This window comes from Dendropsophus ebraccatus, chromosome 2 (assembly GCF_027789765.1).
Source record: "Dendropsophus ebraccatus isolate aDenEbr1 chromosome 2, aDenEbr1.pat, whole genome shotgun sequence".
NCBI lineage: Eukaryota > Metazoa > Chordata > Amphibia > Anura > Hylidae > Dendropsophus > Dendropsophus ebraccatus.
The window spans coordinates 95,816,949-95,833,118 of record NC_091455.1 but is presented as its reverse complement, the minus strand read 5'-3'; the positions used below and the strand labels follow the sequence as shown (position 1 = coordinate 95,833,118).

General features: G+C 42.1%; 1 non-coding gene across 1 annotated transcript; it reads right to left on the bottom strand.

Moving 5' to 3' along the window:
- Positions 1 to 13,770: 13,770 nt before the first annotated feature.
- LOC138784974 (U2 spliceosomal RNA) lies at positions 13,771 to 13,966 on the bottom strand. Its single transcript, XR_011361995.1, has one exon. It is a non-coding gene; the product is annotated as a U2 spliceosomal RNA (small nuclear RNA).
- Between the last annotated feature and the right edge of the window lie 2,204 nt (positions 13,967 to 16,170).

The window sequence follows — 16,170 nt, the reverse complement described above, 5'->3', positions numbered from 1 at the left end:
TAAATATTAATTAGTACAGGAAGCTCCATAAGCCGTTAATTCATATGCCGGCAATAGAGCATTCTGTACAAATCATCACTTTACTTTAATGAAAACATCAAATGTTTCTTCTAATAATGTTATCACAATAGCATTATTAGAAGAAACATTAAGAATTATATGTGCGCTCAGCTGATTGGCTGATCGGCTCAGCACACATATAATGAGCCGGTCCGCAGCACAGTGACTTCATTGTGCTGCGGACCAGCGAAGAGGACACATCGGGGTGAGTATAGAGCTCTCCCCACCCCCTCCCCAGCACTGCACCCCTCCCAGCAAGGATTTTTTTTTAATTATTTATTTATTTAAAAAAAAACCGCATAGGGTCCCCCCTATTTTTATAACCAGCCGGGTTAAAAACCAAACGACAGCAGCCTGGTAACACCAGGGTGGGAAGAGCCATTGTTTTAGGCCCTCCCCAGCCTAAATCTTACCAGCCTGCTGCTGCCCGGTCCAGGAGCGCCAATTTTGACGCTCCGGGACCACTGACACCCAGCTCTTCCCAGTACCCCTGGTGGCATTGGGTACTGGGGTAATAATAGGGGGTTAGTGTTAGCCATTTTATACCGGCTAACACTAGGCCCCAACTTAGTAATGGATTCCGTCTATTAGACGGCTTCCACTACTAAGTCTATAAAGTAAAGAAATAAAGACAAGACACAAGTTAAAAAATTTTTTTATTCAAATAAAAACACCCCCACACCCCTCATTGACCATTTTATATAAAAAAAAAACATTAAAAAAACGCTGGTCATTGACGTAGTCCACGGAATCCGACGTAATCCACAGGATACCGATATCTGAAAAACAAAAAGGGAGAAACACACAAAAAACACACAAACAGGAGCACAACACCCATCATTGTGAGCGGTGTTGTGCACCTTACAGTATGCAGCATCTTTACAGATCGCTGCTTACAGTCTGGCCCCCAAGGGGTTAAGGGAGGATGTATTGCATCCCCCTTAACCCCTTGGGGGCCAGACTGATGTCAGACTGCACCCCTCCCAGCAAGGAAGGGGTTAACTGACCCCCCCTTCCTTGCTGGGAGGGGTGCAGTGCTGGGGAGGGGGTGGGGAGAGCTCTATACTCACCCCGATGTGTCCTCTTCGCTGGTCCGCAGCACAATGAAGTCACTGTGCTGCGGACCGGCTCATTATATGTGTATATATCAGCTGAGCGCACATATAATTCTAAATATTTCTTCTAATAATGCTATTGTGATAACATAATTAGAAGAAACATTTGATGTTTTCATTAAAGTAAAGTGATGATTAGTACAGAATGCTCTATTGCCGGCATATGAATTAACGGCTTATGGAGCTTCCTGTACTAATTAATATTTAATTAATAAAACACAATTTCGTTGAAATAAATTCAGTTTTGTTGGTCAATAATTTATTTCTAACGAATCCATCATTGTGCAATTAAATATACTGTCAAAAAATAAATATATATATATAAATATACATTTATTTATATATCTATTTATTTTAACAGTATATTTAATTGCAAAATGATGGATTAGTTTAAATTTAATTATTGAACAACGAAAGGCACTTTATTACAACGAAAATGTGTTTTATTATTTTAATAGATTAACCATGAGAGACATCGGCATTACTGCAGAGGATCGCAAACCCCGGTAATAGCAATTCATGTAAACTGTTTCCCTGCTTTCCCAGATGCATCCAGAGGTGTTTGCATCACTTTCTTAAGATTTTATTTGTTATTTTTAGTTGAACCAGATTTCAAAGTAAATGACCGTATGTTTTGAGCCGCATGTCTATTTTTTCCCACGGCCGTAGTTTCATCCGCACATTTACAGCCGCATAAAAAATACAGCCGCACAGTTACATAGTGTGAACCTAGCCTTAAAGTGTACCTGTTGTTATAACTTTCAAAATCCAAATCAACAATAGATGTGATATAAAACAAATTTGCAATTTACATTCATTATTTTTTTTAGTTATTATGCTTTAAAAAAAAAGCGATACTTGAAATCCAGGTCCAGTCTCCTGAAAGCAGCTTTTTAGTTTTGTGCTGGTTGAAAAAAAGAGACAAAACACAGGAAGTTCTGTTTAGCTGTGCACTCACAGAGAAGGCAGTCATTTGATTGAGCCGTGACACTCTGTTTTGTCTGGGACTTCCTGCATTTAGTCTCTTTTTTTTCAACCAGACTAAAAAGCTGCCTTCAGGAGACTGGAGCTGGATACAAATTCGTATAGCTTTGTTATAAAGCATGATAACTAAAAAAAAAATAATTCATGTAAATAGCAGATAATCTTTATATCACATCCCCTGTTAAATTAGATCTTGAAATTCACAATGACAGTGACACTTTAACATTTTTCTCTGTCGGGTGGTATGCACATCTGTATTATTTTTTGTCCACATTTTTGTGTCCAAGTAATCTGCCATGCACCCATATTCTACCTCTCTCTCTCTCTCTCTCTCTCTCTCTCTCTCTCTCTCTCTCTATATATATATATATATATATATATATAGATATATATATATATATATATATATATATATATATATATGTACATGAGGCTATATAAATCAATGAGTACAATTCTGTCTGCAGTCACAGATCTATACTAGATGTGAAGGTGTAGTGTATATGTTAACCATTTTGTTACCTGCCTAACACGGTATAAGAACACACAAATTTGTAAAAACATGACAACAACAGATGATTTAGCAGGATTCATCTAATATACAACCCCCAAAACTTCAGAAAGTTTGCTTTGGGACACTACAGCGAATTATTTTTTAACCCCTTTACATTAGCCATGTGACTGTATACGATGGCTGATGTAAAGGAGTGAATGGAGTGGGCTCAGAATCTGAGCTCACACAATTCACAGCAGGGGTTGGCTGTGGACACCTGCTGCTAATGACTGACACCAGTGATCCCGCTGGTTCCAGTGATTACACCCTTTCAGCGATGTGATGTAAAGCAATCATGGCGTTCAAACTATTGCATGACAGGTACTGCGGCTGTTGGTTGTATGATCGGATCAATGTCCTTCATATTCTGCAGTAAAGAGATGGGTTGCCATATTTAAAACGGGCCGATTCAGCACCAGTGATGAGCAAAATCTTGGACGACCAAGTGTGGTTGTTGTTGAGATTGTCGATGCTGTGCACAAACTCATACTGGAGAATCAGCAAATTTCAGCGAAAGGAATAGCAGACATCATGGAGATTCCTCGTGAACATGTTTGTGTCATTATCCATTAACATTTGAACATGAAGACGCTATCTGTAAAACAGGTCCCCAAATGTTTGACAACAGTTCAGAAGAGCATGTCAGTGAAAATTCCTGGTCCATTTGTCAGCATTTCCGGACTGGTAAGAACTTCCTGGATCAACTGGTCACTATGGATGAGACCTGGATTTATTTGTATGACCCTGAAACCAAGGAGCAGTCAAAGAGTGGCGGCACAGTGGTTCTCCTGGTCCAAAGAATTTCAGGGTGCAAAAATTAGCCACTAAGGTAATGGCGTCTATGGTCTGGGATTAGGAGGGTATGCTGCTGGTGGACTACCTTCAAAATGGTTCCACCATCAATGTAAGGTATTATTACATTGAACTTTGGGACCAATTGAAGGAAGCTCTGAAGGCCAAAAGGTGAGGCAAACTGTCTAAAGGAACCTTGTTCCTGCAAGACAACGCCTCCACTCACACTACACAAGAGACCATGGCAAAACTGGTGGAGCTAAGCTTCCAGCTGGTTGACCACCCACCTTATTCAACAGATCTAGCTCCCTCTGACTATCATCTGTTCCCAAACCTGATGAAACAACTGAAGCAGTAGCGTAATTTGGTGGGGGAAGAAGGGGCGGCCGCTCCCGGGCCCACACAGGCAGGGGGCCCACTGAAGATTTGGCCAGTTAATGCTGTCCACAAAAGCTATTGCTTTTGCAGACAGACTTAACAAATGTCTATTGGCTGTAGGTGGCCCCTGCCAACAACCAGTGCTCCTGGGAGGCCCGCACGGCTACCGGTTGTTGTGTCTGACCATTTAGCTGCATGCGCTTGTATGTGAGGAGAACATACAGTTGAATGCAGCAGGGTGATTGACAAGGCAAGGAGAGCATCGGCTCTCTACCCTGCCAATCACTGTTGTGGCTACAAGAGGCCGTTCCCTCCTTTAGAGATGTGGAACATGAGTGTGCTCACAGAGTGGTGAGAGAGTTGACATACATTGACTACAGTACTGCAACCGCACAGCAGGTAAGTATGTTTTTTTTCCCTTAGTTATAGAGGAGGAGACCTATGTTTGTGCAGCTAACTCCTGGGAAGGATGTTATCTATGGAGGTTGGGGGTATGGGATGTGCTGGCTAACTGAAACTGTGGTAATGAGCTGTACTACCACATCCAAGCTTTGGAGGAGAGTGGCGCTGTTTCTGGAAAAAGCAGCTATGTTTTTGCAATGCTGGATAACCCCTTTAATTTTTACATGGTTATATATGTGAAATGTAGAAAGTCTTTTCCACTGTTCTCAGTCCCTGCTCACTATGAATAATGAATAATGTGGTAGAAAATACCCTTTATTATTCGGAAAGCATTGTCATCTACTGAGGTTCCCCATGGGTAACACAATCGGTTGGGGGCCCACTGAGACTCACTCGCCTCCCCCAGGCTGGACACCTAGCTACGCCCCTGAACTGAAGGGTACCAAATTTAGCACCATTTCTGATGCCATGACTGCTACAGATGACTGGTTTGGGGCACAACTGAAATCCTTCTTTTTCAAGGCTTACAGAACTTGGAATACTGATATAAGAAGTGTGTTGACATTAGTGGAGAGTATGTGGAATAAATGTAAAGTTAATATATATATATATATATATATATATATATGTATATATATATATATATATATATATATATATATATATATATCTCTTTGGCTTTACTCAGAAAGAAATGAGGTAGGAAGATGAAACTTTACATTAATTCCACATACTCTCCACTAATGTCAACACACCCACACCCAGGAGTGGGTTGAAATCTCAGAAACTGTGTAAAGCTTTCAATTATAATTTTGCCCTGTCAGTTCAACACCTGGGTTTGGTTGAAAAAAGACGAACCGAAAGACTGACAGAAATACTTTTTTTTTTTTTTTTTTAAATTATTTTGTTTTATTTATTTATTTTTTATTTATTTTTCTGAAAATAAGACAATGTCTAATACTAATTTTTGCTCAGAAAGATGTGCTAGGTCTTATTTTTAGGGGATGTCTTATTTGTCCATGTAGAAAAATGTACATGTCACTTGCACAGCAGGGACAGGGTGTACGATATGGCAGCTTCTGGCCACCAGGGGGAGCTCACCACAGCACACTCATACAGCACAGCAAGGACGGTATGAGGCAGGTGACGAAATAACAGAAGACAGTGTGCAGCTCTACATCTGGTGGTAGGGAACAATAAGGATGGCAGCCTCTTCATGCTTTGCCTGCACATTTACAAGTCACAGCCGTGGAAGGGAACATCGAGGTTGGCAGCAGGTGACAGTCTTCATGTCCTGCATGCAGCTGCTCTGTAACAGATGGTTAAGGTAGGGGTCAAAGGTGGCGGGCTAAAAAGAATCACAGCTGCATGTCCTGGTGTTCTGTTTGGCATTCATGCATCCAAACTAAAATTTTACTAGGTCTTACTTTTGGTGGAGGCCTTATATTTAGCAATTCAGCAAAACCTCTACTAGGTCTTATTTTCAGGGGATGTCTTGTTTTCGAGGAAACAGGGTATGTGTGAATATAGCCTTAAGGAGTACTATTATTAAACAAAATGTATATAAATCGGATATCGCTGGAATATCATTGACTTACAGAATGTACATAGTGTGACTTTTAATGTAACTTACATGGTGAAAAAACAAAATCCTCCAAAGTTTTGAGAAAGTACAATTAGATCCACAATAACCAAGCGCTTATATGGTTCTGTATAAAGCAAAATGTAAAAGAAAAGTGATGGTTTGTAGAAGGCAAGGAGAAAAAAATGAAAACTCAAAATTGAAAGCAAACCCAGTCACAAAAGGGTTAAATGGGTTTTCCAGGGAGCCGAAGACAGCTAAAGCCTTCTGCTCCCCAAAATTTCACTTTCTGCAATTTCATGTTTCAGAAGTAAGGGTATGTGCACACTGAGGAATCCGGGCAGATCATCCTCCGCGGATTTTGCAGCTTGCTCCCACTCGCGGATGCGCCCATCTCCGCTGGTCCCATTAACTTCATTCTCTGGTAAGGCAGGTTCCGCTTTCCGTCCAAAGAATGAACAGGTTTCAAAATGTGCATCGATTGTACATGATGATTTATTTGATGTCATAACCCAGTAGAGGCATGGAATTTCTCGGGCTCATTTATATATTATGGGTATGGATGCACTGTATATGTTGTACTTGTCACATGTATTGTTCCTTTATGGGTTGCCTCCATAAGCATTTGGCACCCTTACATATGATCCCTTCACATTGGAATGATACATATGGCCCTTTTGGTGGGTACTTAGCTGGTACAGACATCATATGCCAATCTGCATATATTGCTATATTGTCTCAAATTTTTTAAACTGTCTATAACCTTCTGATGGGTTGTTTTTGGTATGTATGGCGCTAAGCACACTTGCACAGGATGTTCTTTGCTGATACTATATATGAAGCTATACCATGGAGCCTCCTAATAGGGATTCACATAGTGAGGTATCTAGTATATGTGAATCAATTAAATATATAATTTTAATATTTCTTAATTATGATTGCGCAAGTGCATATGTTTTATTATGGGAATTAGCTTATCGGATGTACTACCTGGACACATTTATAGGCATGTACAGAATGTACCTGCATATGGTCCTTACCGTGGATGCCATCCTTGTGTAGCCTCCTAATGTGACTATATACTCTGGTACGTTGTTTAAGCAATACCGATATGATACATGTGCTGACACATTTAACATGACACTGAGACATGCACGAGGGATACCGGCATCCCGGAGTCAAGGTATGTTTATTATGAATGTGCACGCTCATATATCCCATTATTGGCACCAGGTCATCGGATGCGCAGGCGTATGTTCTTAACTGTGGCTGCCATAATTGTATAGCCTCCTAATGTTGCTACTTTAGAAACTACTGATGCAGTACAGAATGGGGGCCATGCTTCTGTAGCCTTATAATATACTATGGAGGCCATCTTTCTGTAGCCTGTCAGCAAGGTTGACTTCTATAGTGAATACATACCTGAATACATATATTACATACATACATCAATACAGCACATGCGCAGATAGATCCAATATGGTGCGCGCTGGACTCTAACTCTAATTTCAAATTTAAACCTTCAGCCTCAACATCCAGGGAGTTTTATGGTTTAACCCTTTCTGGACCGGGCTAATTTTCATTTTTGCGTTTTTGTTTTTTCCTCCTTGTGCTTAAAAGGCCATAGCAGTTGCATTTTTACACCTACAGACCCACATGAGCCCTTATTTTTTCCGTCACTAATTGTACTTTGCAATGACAGGCTGAATTTTTGCATAAAATATGCTGTGAAACTAGAAAAAAAATATGGGGGAGATTTATCAACAGGGGATTTTTCTAGATGTGGTCTATTTCTACTTTGGCAAGAATAGACTGGTCTATTTAAAGTGCAATTTACTATTAGGAATAAGCCTGGTCTATTTTCTGTGGTGCTGATTTGTTTGGCTCAGAATTGTCTCTAAATAGTCTCAGAATTGTCTCTAAATAGTCTCATTGGCCCTGGTTTGCCTCCTGGGTAATGAGCATTTTCTTCTCTCTTTCTTTTTCAGATACCGGCTTGCAGAGGATTACATCGGATTTGTTTGGACTACGTCAATGACCGGTGGACTTTAATGTGCAATAAAATGGTAAACGAGGGGTGTGGGGGTGTTTTTATTTGAATAAAAAAAAATTCTAGGTGTATTTGTGTTTTTTTTCATTACTTTATAGGCTTAGTAGTGGAAGCTGTCTGATAGACTAAATCCATTACTAAGTCAGGGCTTAGTGTTAGCCGGTATAAAATGGGTAACACTAACCCCCCCCATTATTACCCCAGTACCCAATGCCACCAGGGGTACTGGGAAGAGCCGGGTGCCAGTGGTCCCGAAGCGTCAGAATTGGCGCTCCTGGACTGGGCGGCAGCAGGCTGGTAATATTAGGCTGGGGAGGGCCTAAACCAATGGCTTTTCCCACCCTGGTGTTACCAGGCTGCTGTTGTTTGGTTTTTAACCTGGCTGGTTATGGAAAGGGGGGGATCCTATCCATTTTTTTTTTTTTTAAATAAATAAATAATAAAAAAAAAACGCATAGGATCCCCCCTTTTCCATAACCAGCCGAGTTAAAACCAAGCAACAGCAGCCTTGTAACACCAGGGTGGGAAGGGCCATTGGTTTAGGCCCTCCCCAGCCTAAATATTACCAGCCTGCTGCCGCCCAGTCCAGGAGTGCGAATTTTGACGCTCCGGGACCACTGGCACCCGGCTCTTCTCAGTACCCCTGGTGGCATTAGGTACTGGGGTAATAATGGGGGGGTTAGTGTTAGCCATTTTATACCGGCTAACACTAAGCCCTGACTTAGTAATGGACTAAGTCTGTAAAGTAATGAAAGAAAACACAACACGCCTAGAATTTTTTTTTTATTCAAATAAAAACACCCCCACCCCCCTCGTTGACCATTTTATTGAACATTAAACTCCGCCGGTCATCGACGTAGTCCAAACAAATCCGCGGTAATCCTCTGCATGCCGGTATCTGGAAAAAAAAAACACAAGCGAAAACAAACAACAAGTACGGGGTTAACCCTTACAGGATCCTGGGAAAGCTGGGTGATCTTCAGCATGGGCATGGGAGTTACAGTCTGGCTCCCAGGGACTTAACCCCCTGGGGACCAGACTGTTCTAGCACTGCACCTGCACCAGCAAGGAAGGGGGTTATGTGCCCCCTTCCTTGCTGGAGCAGATGCAGTGCGCTCTCCAATGGGGGGGGATGATAGGGGCTGGGGGTTACCTGTTCCTGCCTCTTCGCTGTCCTGATAGGCTTCACCTCCATGACAGTAAGCCCCGCCCCCATCGCGGGTCGGTGCGGGGCTTACCAGGACTGCAGAGGAAGCAGCAACAGGTAACTCCCAGCCCCTACCATCACCCCCCCACCACCACCACCTTGGAGAGTGCACTGCATCTGCTCCAGCAAGGAAGGGGACAATTAACCCCCTTCCGTGCTGGTGCAGATGCAGTGCCAGAACAGTCTGACTCCCAGGGGGTTAAGTACCCTGGGAGCCAGACTGTAACGCCCATGCTGGAGGTCACCCAACTTTCCCAGAATCCTGTAAGGGTTAACCTTACAGGGTGCTGGGAAAACTGGGTGACCTCCAGCATGGGCATGGCAGTTACAGTCTGGCTCCCAAGGGCTTAAGCCCCTGGGAGACAGACTGTAACTTCTGTGCCGGGATTTTAAATTTCCCGCCCAGAAGCAGACTGCTTTCTGCTTTTGGGTGGGAAACCCTGTAGGCAGGAAATCCCGGCTTAATTAAGGGGATTCCCTGCTCCTGTACTGCAAGGAGGGGTGCGCTAAGCACCCCTCCTTACTGTACAGCCCCAGGGGGTTAGTAGTGATGCTGCTGCATCACTACTTAACCCTTTACACTCCGTCGACCAAGTGCACTGCACCCGACCCACGGAGCAAACTCGCTCCACAGTAGAGGTGATGAAATAGACTACCTCTAGTGTGGAGTGAGTTTGCAAAACATGTGCGACTATTTTAGATAGTCGCACATGATAAATCATGCTTACTTTCAGCTTAAGCTGAAGTAAGCATGATCAGTCTGGAAGGTGAAAGTAGGTGAAATGTCGCAAAATTTTGCGCAGCTATGCGGGTGCGCAAAATTTTGCAACATTTTTTACTCCCAAAAAATGGTCTATAATGATGATAAATCTCCCCCTATATGCGCAGTGAAATTGAAAAAAATTCGTTTTTACGACGTGTGTCCTATGGAAAAACTGTTATATATGTTCCTCAAGTCGGTACGATTAAAACGATATGTAACATGTATAACTTTTCTTTTATCTGATGGCCTGTAAAAAATTCAAACCATTGTTAACAAATATATGTTCCTTAAAATCGCTCCATACCCAGGCTTATAGCGCTTTTATCCTTTGGTCTATAGGGCTGTTTGAGGTGTCATTTTTTGCTCCATGATGTGTTCTTTCTATCAATACCTTGATTACGCATATGCAACTTTTTGATCGCTTTTTATTACAATTTTTCTAGATTTGATCGACCAAAAATGCGCAATATGGCACTTTGGGATTTTTTTTGTGCTTACGCAGTTTACCTTGCGAGATCAGGAATGTGATAAATTAATAGTTCGGGTAATTATGCACGTGGCGATACCAAACATGTTTGTTTATTTATTTATTTATTTATTTTTATTTATAACATGGGAAAAGGGGGGGGTGATTCAAACTTTTATTAGGGGAGGGGGCTTTTTCTTAAAGAACAAGTGCCATGAAAAACTTTTTCTCAGTAATTGAAGCACATTACAAAGTTATATAACTCTGTAATATGCTTCAATCACCTATCTGCCTCCCTTTCCTGTCTTTTCCCCCCTCAACCCCCCCAGCAGGAAGTGTAAAAAACTCACAGATACCTAATTACTGTCGTCACCAAGCTCTTCTCTTGGCTTCTTCTTGTGATGATGAGTCATCAGCAGGAGTGCTGCTCTAGCTCCTGTTACACCAGCCTCCCCCTCCCCTGCTTTGTCAGGTGACTCAGCTTGCTCAGCTCTGATTGGCTGAACAACTGCAAGCCATCTGAGTCATGTCACTTGCTTATCTTCTCTCCGACTGACTCCCAGCACATAGGCAGCTCCCTCCTCCCCTCATACTCTCTCCTGCTGCCGAGTGGACTCAGTGAGTGAAGGAGTCATGTCACTAGGGAAGATAAGCAAGTGACATGGACTCAGATGGCTTGCAGTTGTTCAGCCAATCAGAGCTGAGCAAGCTGAGTCACCTGACAAGGCAGAGGAGGGGGAGACTGGTGTAACAGGAGCTAGAGCAGCCCCCTGCTGATGACTCATCCTCACAAGAAGAAGCTGAGAGAAGAGCTTGGTGACGACAGTAATTAGGTCTTTGTGAGTTTCTTGCACTTCCTGCTGGGGGGTGGAGGGGGGAAAAGACAGGGAAGGGAGGCAGATAGGTGATTGAAGCACATTACAGAGTTATATAACTTTGTAATGTGCTTCAATTACTGGGAAAAAGTTTTTCATGGCACTTGTCCTTTAATAATAACACTTTTTTTTTTTTTTTACACACATAGGCTGGGTTCACACTATGTATATTTCAGTCAGTATTGTGGTCCTCATATTGCAACCAAAACCAGGAGTGGATTAAAAACACAGAAAGGCTCTGTCCACACAATGTTGAAATTGAGTGGATGGCCGCCATATAACAGTAAATAACTGCCATTATTTCAATATAACAGCCGTTGTTTTAAATAACAGCAAATATTTGCCATTAAATGGCGGCCATGCACTCAATTTCAACATTGTGTGAACAGATCCTTTCTGTGTTTTTAATCCACTCCTGGTTTTGGTTACAATATGAGGACCACAATACTGACTGAAATATACGTAGTGTGAACCCAGCCATAAGCCCCCCTGGGGGGCTTCTAGTATAAGCACACTGATCTCTCATAGAGATCTATGCTATAAAGGAGCTGCTGCTGCAGCCAAAAGCAATAGAATGCCGGGCCGGAATCAGCGCCATTATGGTGCAGACCCCGGCTGGCACCAGACACGGAGATTGCTCCTCTGTGACAACGTCACGGGGGGCCATCTCCCCACTAGACACCAGGGATGAGGCTGCAGTAAGTATTCAGATGCAGCTGTCAACTTTGACAGCTGCATCTGAAGACTTAATTGGCGGGCACAGCGACCGGACCGTGCCCGCTAATAGCCGTGGTCCCAGGCTACATACCGCACCCAGGAATGCGGCGGTTCAGAGCAGGGTCGCTGCACGGCCCCGCTCTGAACTCCCCCACCGGCGTGAGGACGTACAGTTACGTCCTCATGCGGGAAGGGGTTAAGAGAGCACATGTCCAATTACCTCCCCTTTGTGGTCTGCATACTCTTTATATACATATGAATAAGACTAAAATGTCTAGATACACTGGATGGCCCCACAATGACACCTTAACCACATCCCTAATATGTTCTTGAATTCTTTACCTAAGTTTTCTTACGTTACAGCCTACTTAACCCCTTAAGGACGGAGGCCAAAATGGCCTTAAGGACCGGGACAATTTTTTAATTTAGCATTTTCGTTTTTTCCTCCTATAACTCTTTTATTTTTCCAGCTACTGGGCCATGTGTTTTTTTTTTTAGGAACAGGTGTACTTTCTAAAGGCGCCTTTTGATCTACCATACCATGTATGATGGAACCCCCAAAATATCATTTATGGGGTGAAATTGGGGAAAAAAATACAATTCTGCAAATTGTGTGTGTGTGTGTGTGTGTGGGGGGGGGGGGGTTCCGTGTTTAAGTAATGCACTTTACGGTAAAACTGACATTTTATCTTTATTCTATAGGTCGGTCTGAATACAGCGATATGCATTTTACATAGCTTTTCTAATGTTTTACTATTTTTATTAACAGTAAAAAAAATAATTTGAAAATAGGTGTGATTACAATGGCCCTTTTTTGACTCTTATGGCAACTCTTTTTTTTTCACATACACAGCTCTATGGGGCGTCATTTTTTGCGTCATGATCTCAAGTTTTTATTAATACCATATCTGTGTAGATGTGACATATTGATCAATTTTTATTCATTTTATTTGAAATAAAATGTAATAAAAATAATCAATCCTGGCGTTTTTTTTACCGCTTTTTGTTTACGCTGTTCACAATGTTGAAAATAAAACTATAATTGAATAGAAAATAATTGTGGGATAATACAAATGTTAACACATAATAAACCTTTATCATACGTGAAGACATTTTTTATCATATACATCACCGCCTCAACACTTAGATGATGAATGAGGCATAGACATATTCAAGGAATCAATATCCATAGTGTGCCATGAAAAATTTCACTGTGGAGAAAATATAAATGTGGAGAGTTCTACAACGGGTCCAACAAGGTGTCCACCTACTCGAAGTCCACCTCAAACTTACTATATAATCTTTTCTATTTAGATGAATGGTGCTTTCTATCTTGCACACCAGTGGTAACCTGTTTTCTATTATGCCAGGAATTAATCAGCTATGGCAATTGTTCAGCTGAATAAAGTTTTGTGCATGAACAGATATTATATTGTCTCAGTAGTACTGAGCAGAAGGCATTCAGCAGTAGCATGCCTCTATGGTTGCTTGGCATTACAGGAATTCAAACAAGGATAGTGGAGTTCTGATGAAGGTCAAATCATTTGGACAAATCCCAAAAACACTGTTTAGTTCATATTGCATGCCACAGCGCTGGCCATTGTACAAATCAGTAAGTTCATGGTGTTCGAGTAATCAAAGCAAAAATGTTTAGATATCTTTCACAATGCCTTTTGTGTATTTTCGTGGGTTAATCATATTGTTCACCTTAACACAATGCAAATTCTATTTAATTTTTTCTCCTTGTATAGTAGGATCTATACAATTTAAATTTTTCATATAAGGCCATGTTTAGTTTAACCATATAAGGTATTTACTTTTTTTTTTTTTTTTGCACTGAACCTGGAAGCACTGCAATACCAGGTCAATGCCTGGAGAGGACAGAGAAAACTCTTGTTCCATCTCCCTATTCTAAAAATCCATTTAGTATATGGTCCCCAGATAGGGGACGTATCAGATATTAAACTGATAAGAACAGATACTACACTTAGGGTATATTCACACGGACGGGCTCACAGCGAGATTCTCGCTGCGAGCCCGGCAGGTCCTGGCAGTTCCCATACACTACATACTTGCTGCGGTCTAAACGACCGCAGCGAGTATGTAATTATACCGCCCTTAACCCCTTCTGCTCCCCCGCTGTAAGCATACTTTACCTGTCCTTGCTGCACGGGTCCGGCGTCCTGCTCTCCTGTCCGGCCAATCAGTGTGTTGCCCAGCCGCAGCCACTGATTGGCCGGGCGGGAGAGCAGGACGCTGGACCCGTGCAGCAAGGACAGGTAAAGTATGCTTACAGCGGGGGAGCAGAAGGGGTTAAGGGCGGTATAATTACATACTCGCTGTGGTCGTTTAGACCGCAGCAAGTATGTAGTGTATGGGAACTGCCAGGACCTGCCGGGCTCGCAGCGAGAATCTCGCTGCGAGCCCGTCCGTGTGAATATACCCTTAGCCAAAAGGCTGAGAAGCGATACCATATAAGGCATTTCAAAGCAAAACAGAAAAAAATATTTGATAGGTAAAACTAGAATGGAAACACCATTTGCAATTTTGTAGTATTTTTCTGTTTTTGACTTTTTAGACTGTTGAGTACTTTTTCTAAATTTACATACTTTGTAAAAGAAACTTTAAAGATACGGCTAGGATGAAAAAGAATGTTATGATATATGTGTCACCAAAAAGTAATCATGTGTGTTAACGAGTTGTATTGTGGCATTCAGCAGTTCATGTGATAGCTACTTTTCAGCCTTTGGTTTTTAGCTGACATATCTCCAATACAGAGGCCTGCGCTTAGTGCTGTACATATTATATTTATAAGAAAAAGTATTTAATATACTGCCGATTTAAAAAGCAGAACTTAATATTTGGTACAGAAACCTTTGTTTGCAGTTGCAGAGGTCAGACTTTACACATACTTTTACACACACATTTGCACACACACTGTAGCAGGGATTTTTTTCCCCATTCCTCCAATCAAATCTCCTCTAGATCTTACAGGTTTCGGGGCTGTCCTGGGCAACATTAAAGGGGTAGTGCACAAAAAAAAATTTCTTTCAATTCAACTGCTGCCATGAAGTGCCAGAGATTTGTAATTTACTTCTATTAAAAAATCTCAAGCCTTCCAGTACTTATCAGCTGCTGTATGCCCAGCAGGAAGTGGTATTATTTCCAGTCTGGAGAGCAGGAGAGGTTTTCTATGGGGATTTGCTCCTTCTCTGGACAGTTCCTGACATGGACAGAGGAGGCAACAGAGAGCACTGTGTCAGACAGGAAAGAAAACACCACTTCCTGCTGGACACACAGCAGTTGATAAGTACTAAAAGGCTTGAGATTTTTTAATAGAAGTAAATTACAAATCTCTGGCACTTCATGGCAGCAGTTGATTTGAAAGAAATTTTTTTTTGGTGCACTACCCCTTTAAGTTTCAACTTCCTCAAAAGATTTTCTATTGGGTTCAAATCTAGAGATTGGCTAGGCCACTCCAGGACCTTCAAATGCTACTAAAGGAGCTACTCCTTAGTTGCCCTAGCAGTGTGTTTCTTGTCATGCTGGAAGACCCAACCATGACCCATCTTGAATGCTCTTTACTGAGGGAAGGTGATTGTTGGCCAAATTCTTGCAATACATGGCCCATCCATCCTCCTTTCAATATGGTGCAGTTGTCCTGTCCCCTTCACAGAAAAGCACCCCAAAATATGATGTTTCCACTGTTCATTGTTGGGACTGTGTTCTGGAGATTGAACTCATCCTTCTTCTTCCTCCAAACATGGTGAGCGGAGTTGCTACCAAAATGTTCTATTTTGGTCACATCCGACCACATGACCTTCACCCATGCCTCTACTGGATTATCCAGATGGTCATTAGCGAACGGGCTTGGACATGTGCTGTTGGGAGCAAGGGAACCTTGCGTGCCATGCAGGAAATTAATCCTGTTACTAACAGTAATCTTTGTGACTGTGGCCCCAGTGCTCTTTAGATCATTGACCAGGTCCTCTCATGTAGTTCTGGGCTGATTCCTGACTTTTTCAGAATCATCCGTACTCCATGTGGCGAGATATTGCATGGAGCCCCAGAAGATTAACAGTCATCTTATGTTTCTTCCATTTTCTAATAACAAAAAAGAGCCTGTGGAGCCTCCTTTAGGAGTCTCAAAACACAGGACTTCCCTCCAGGAAGGGCCCAGCCAAGGGGTGGCTCCTGTAGGGAGACCAGCAAAACCACCATATTAA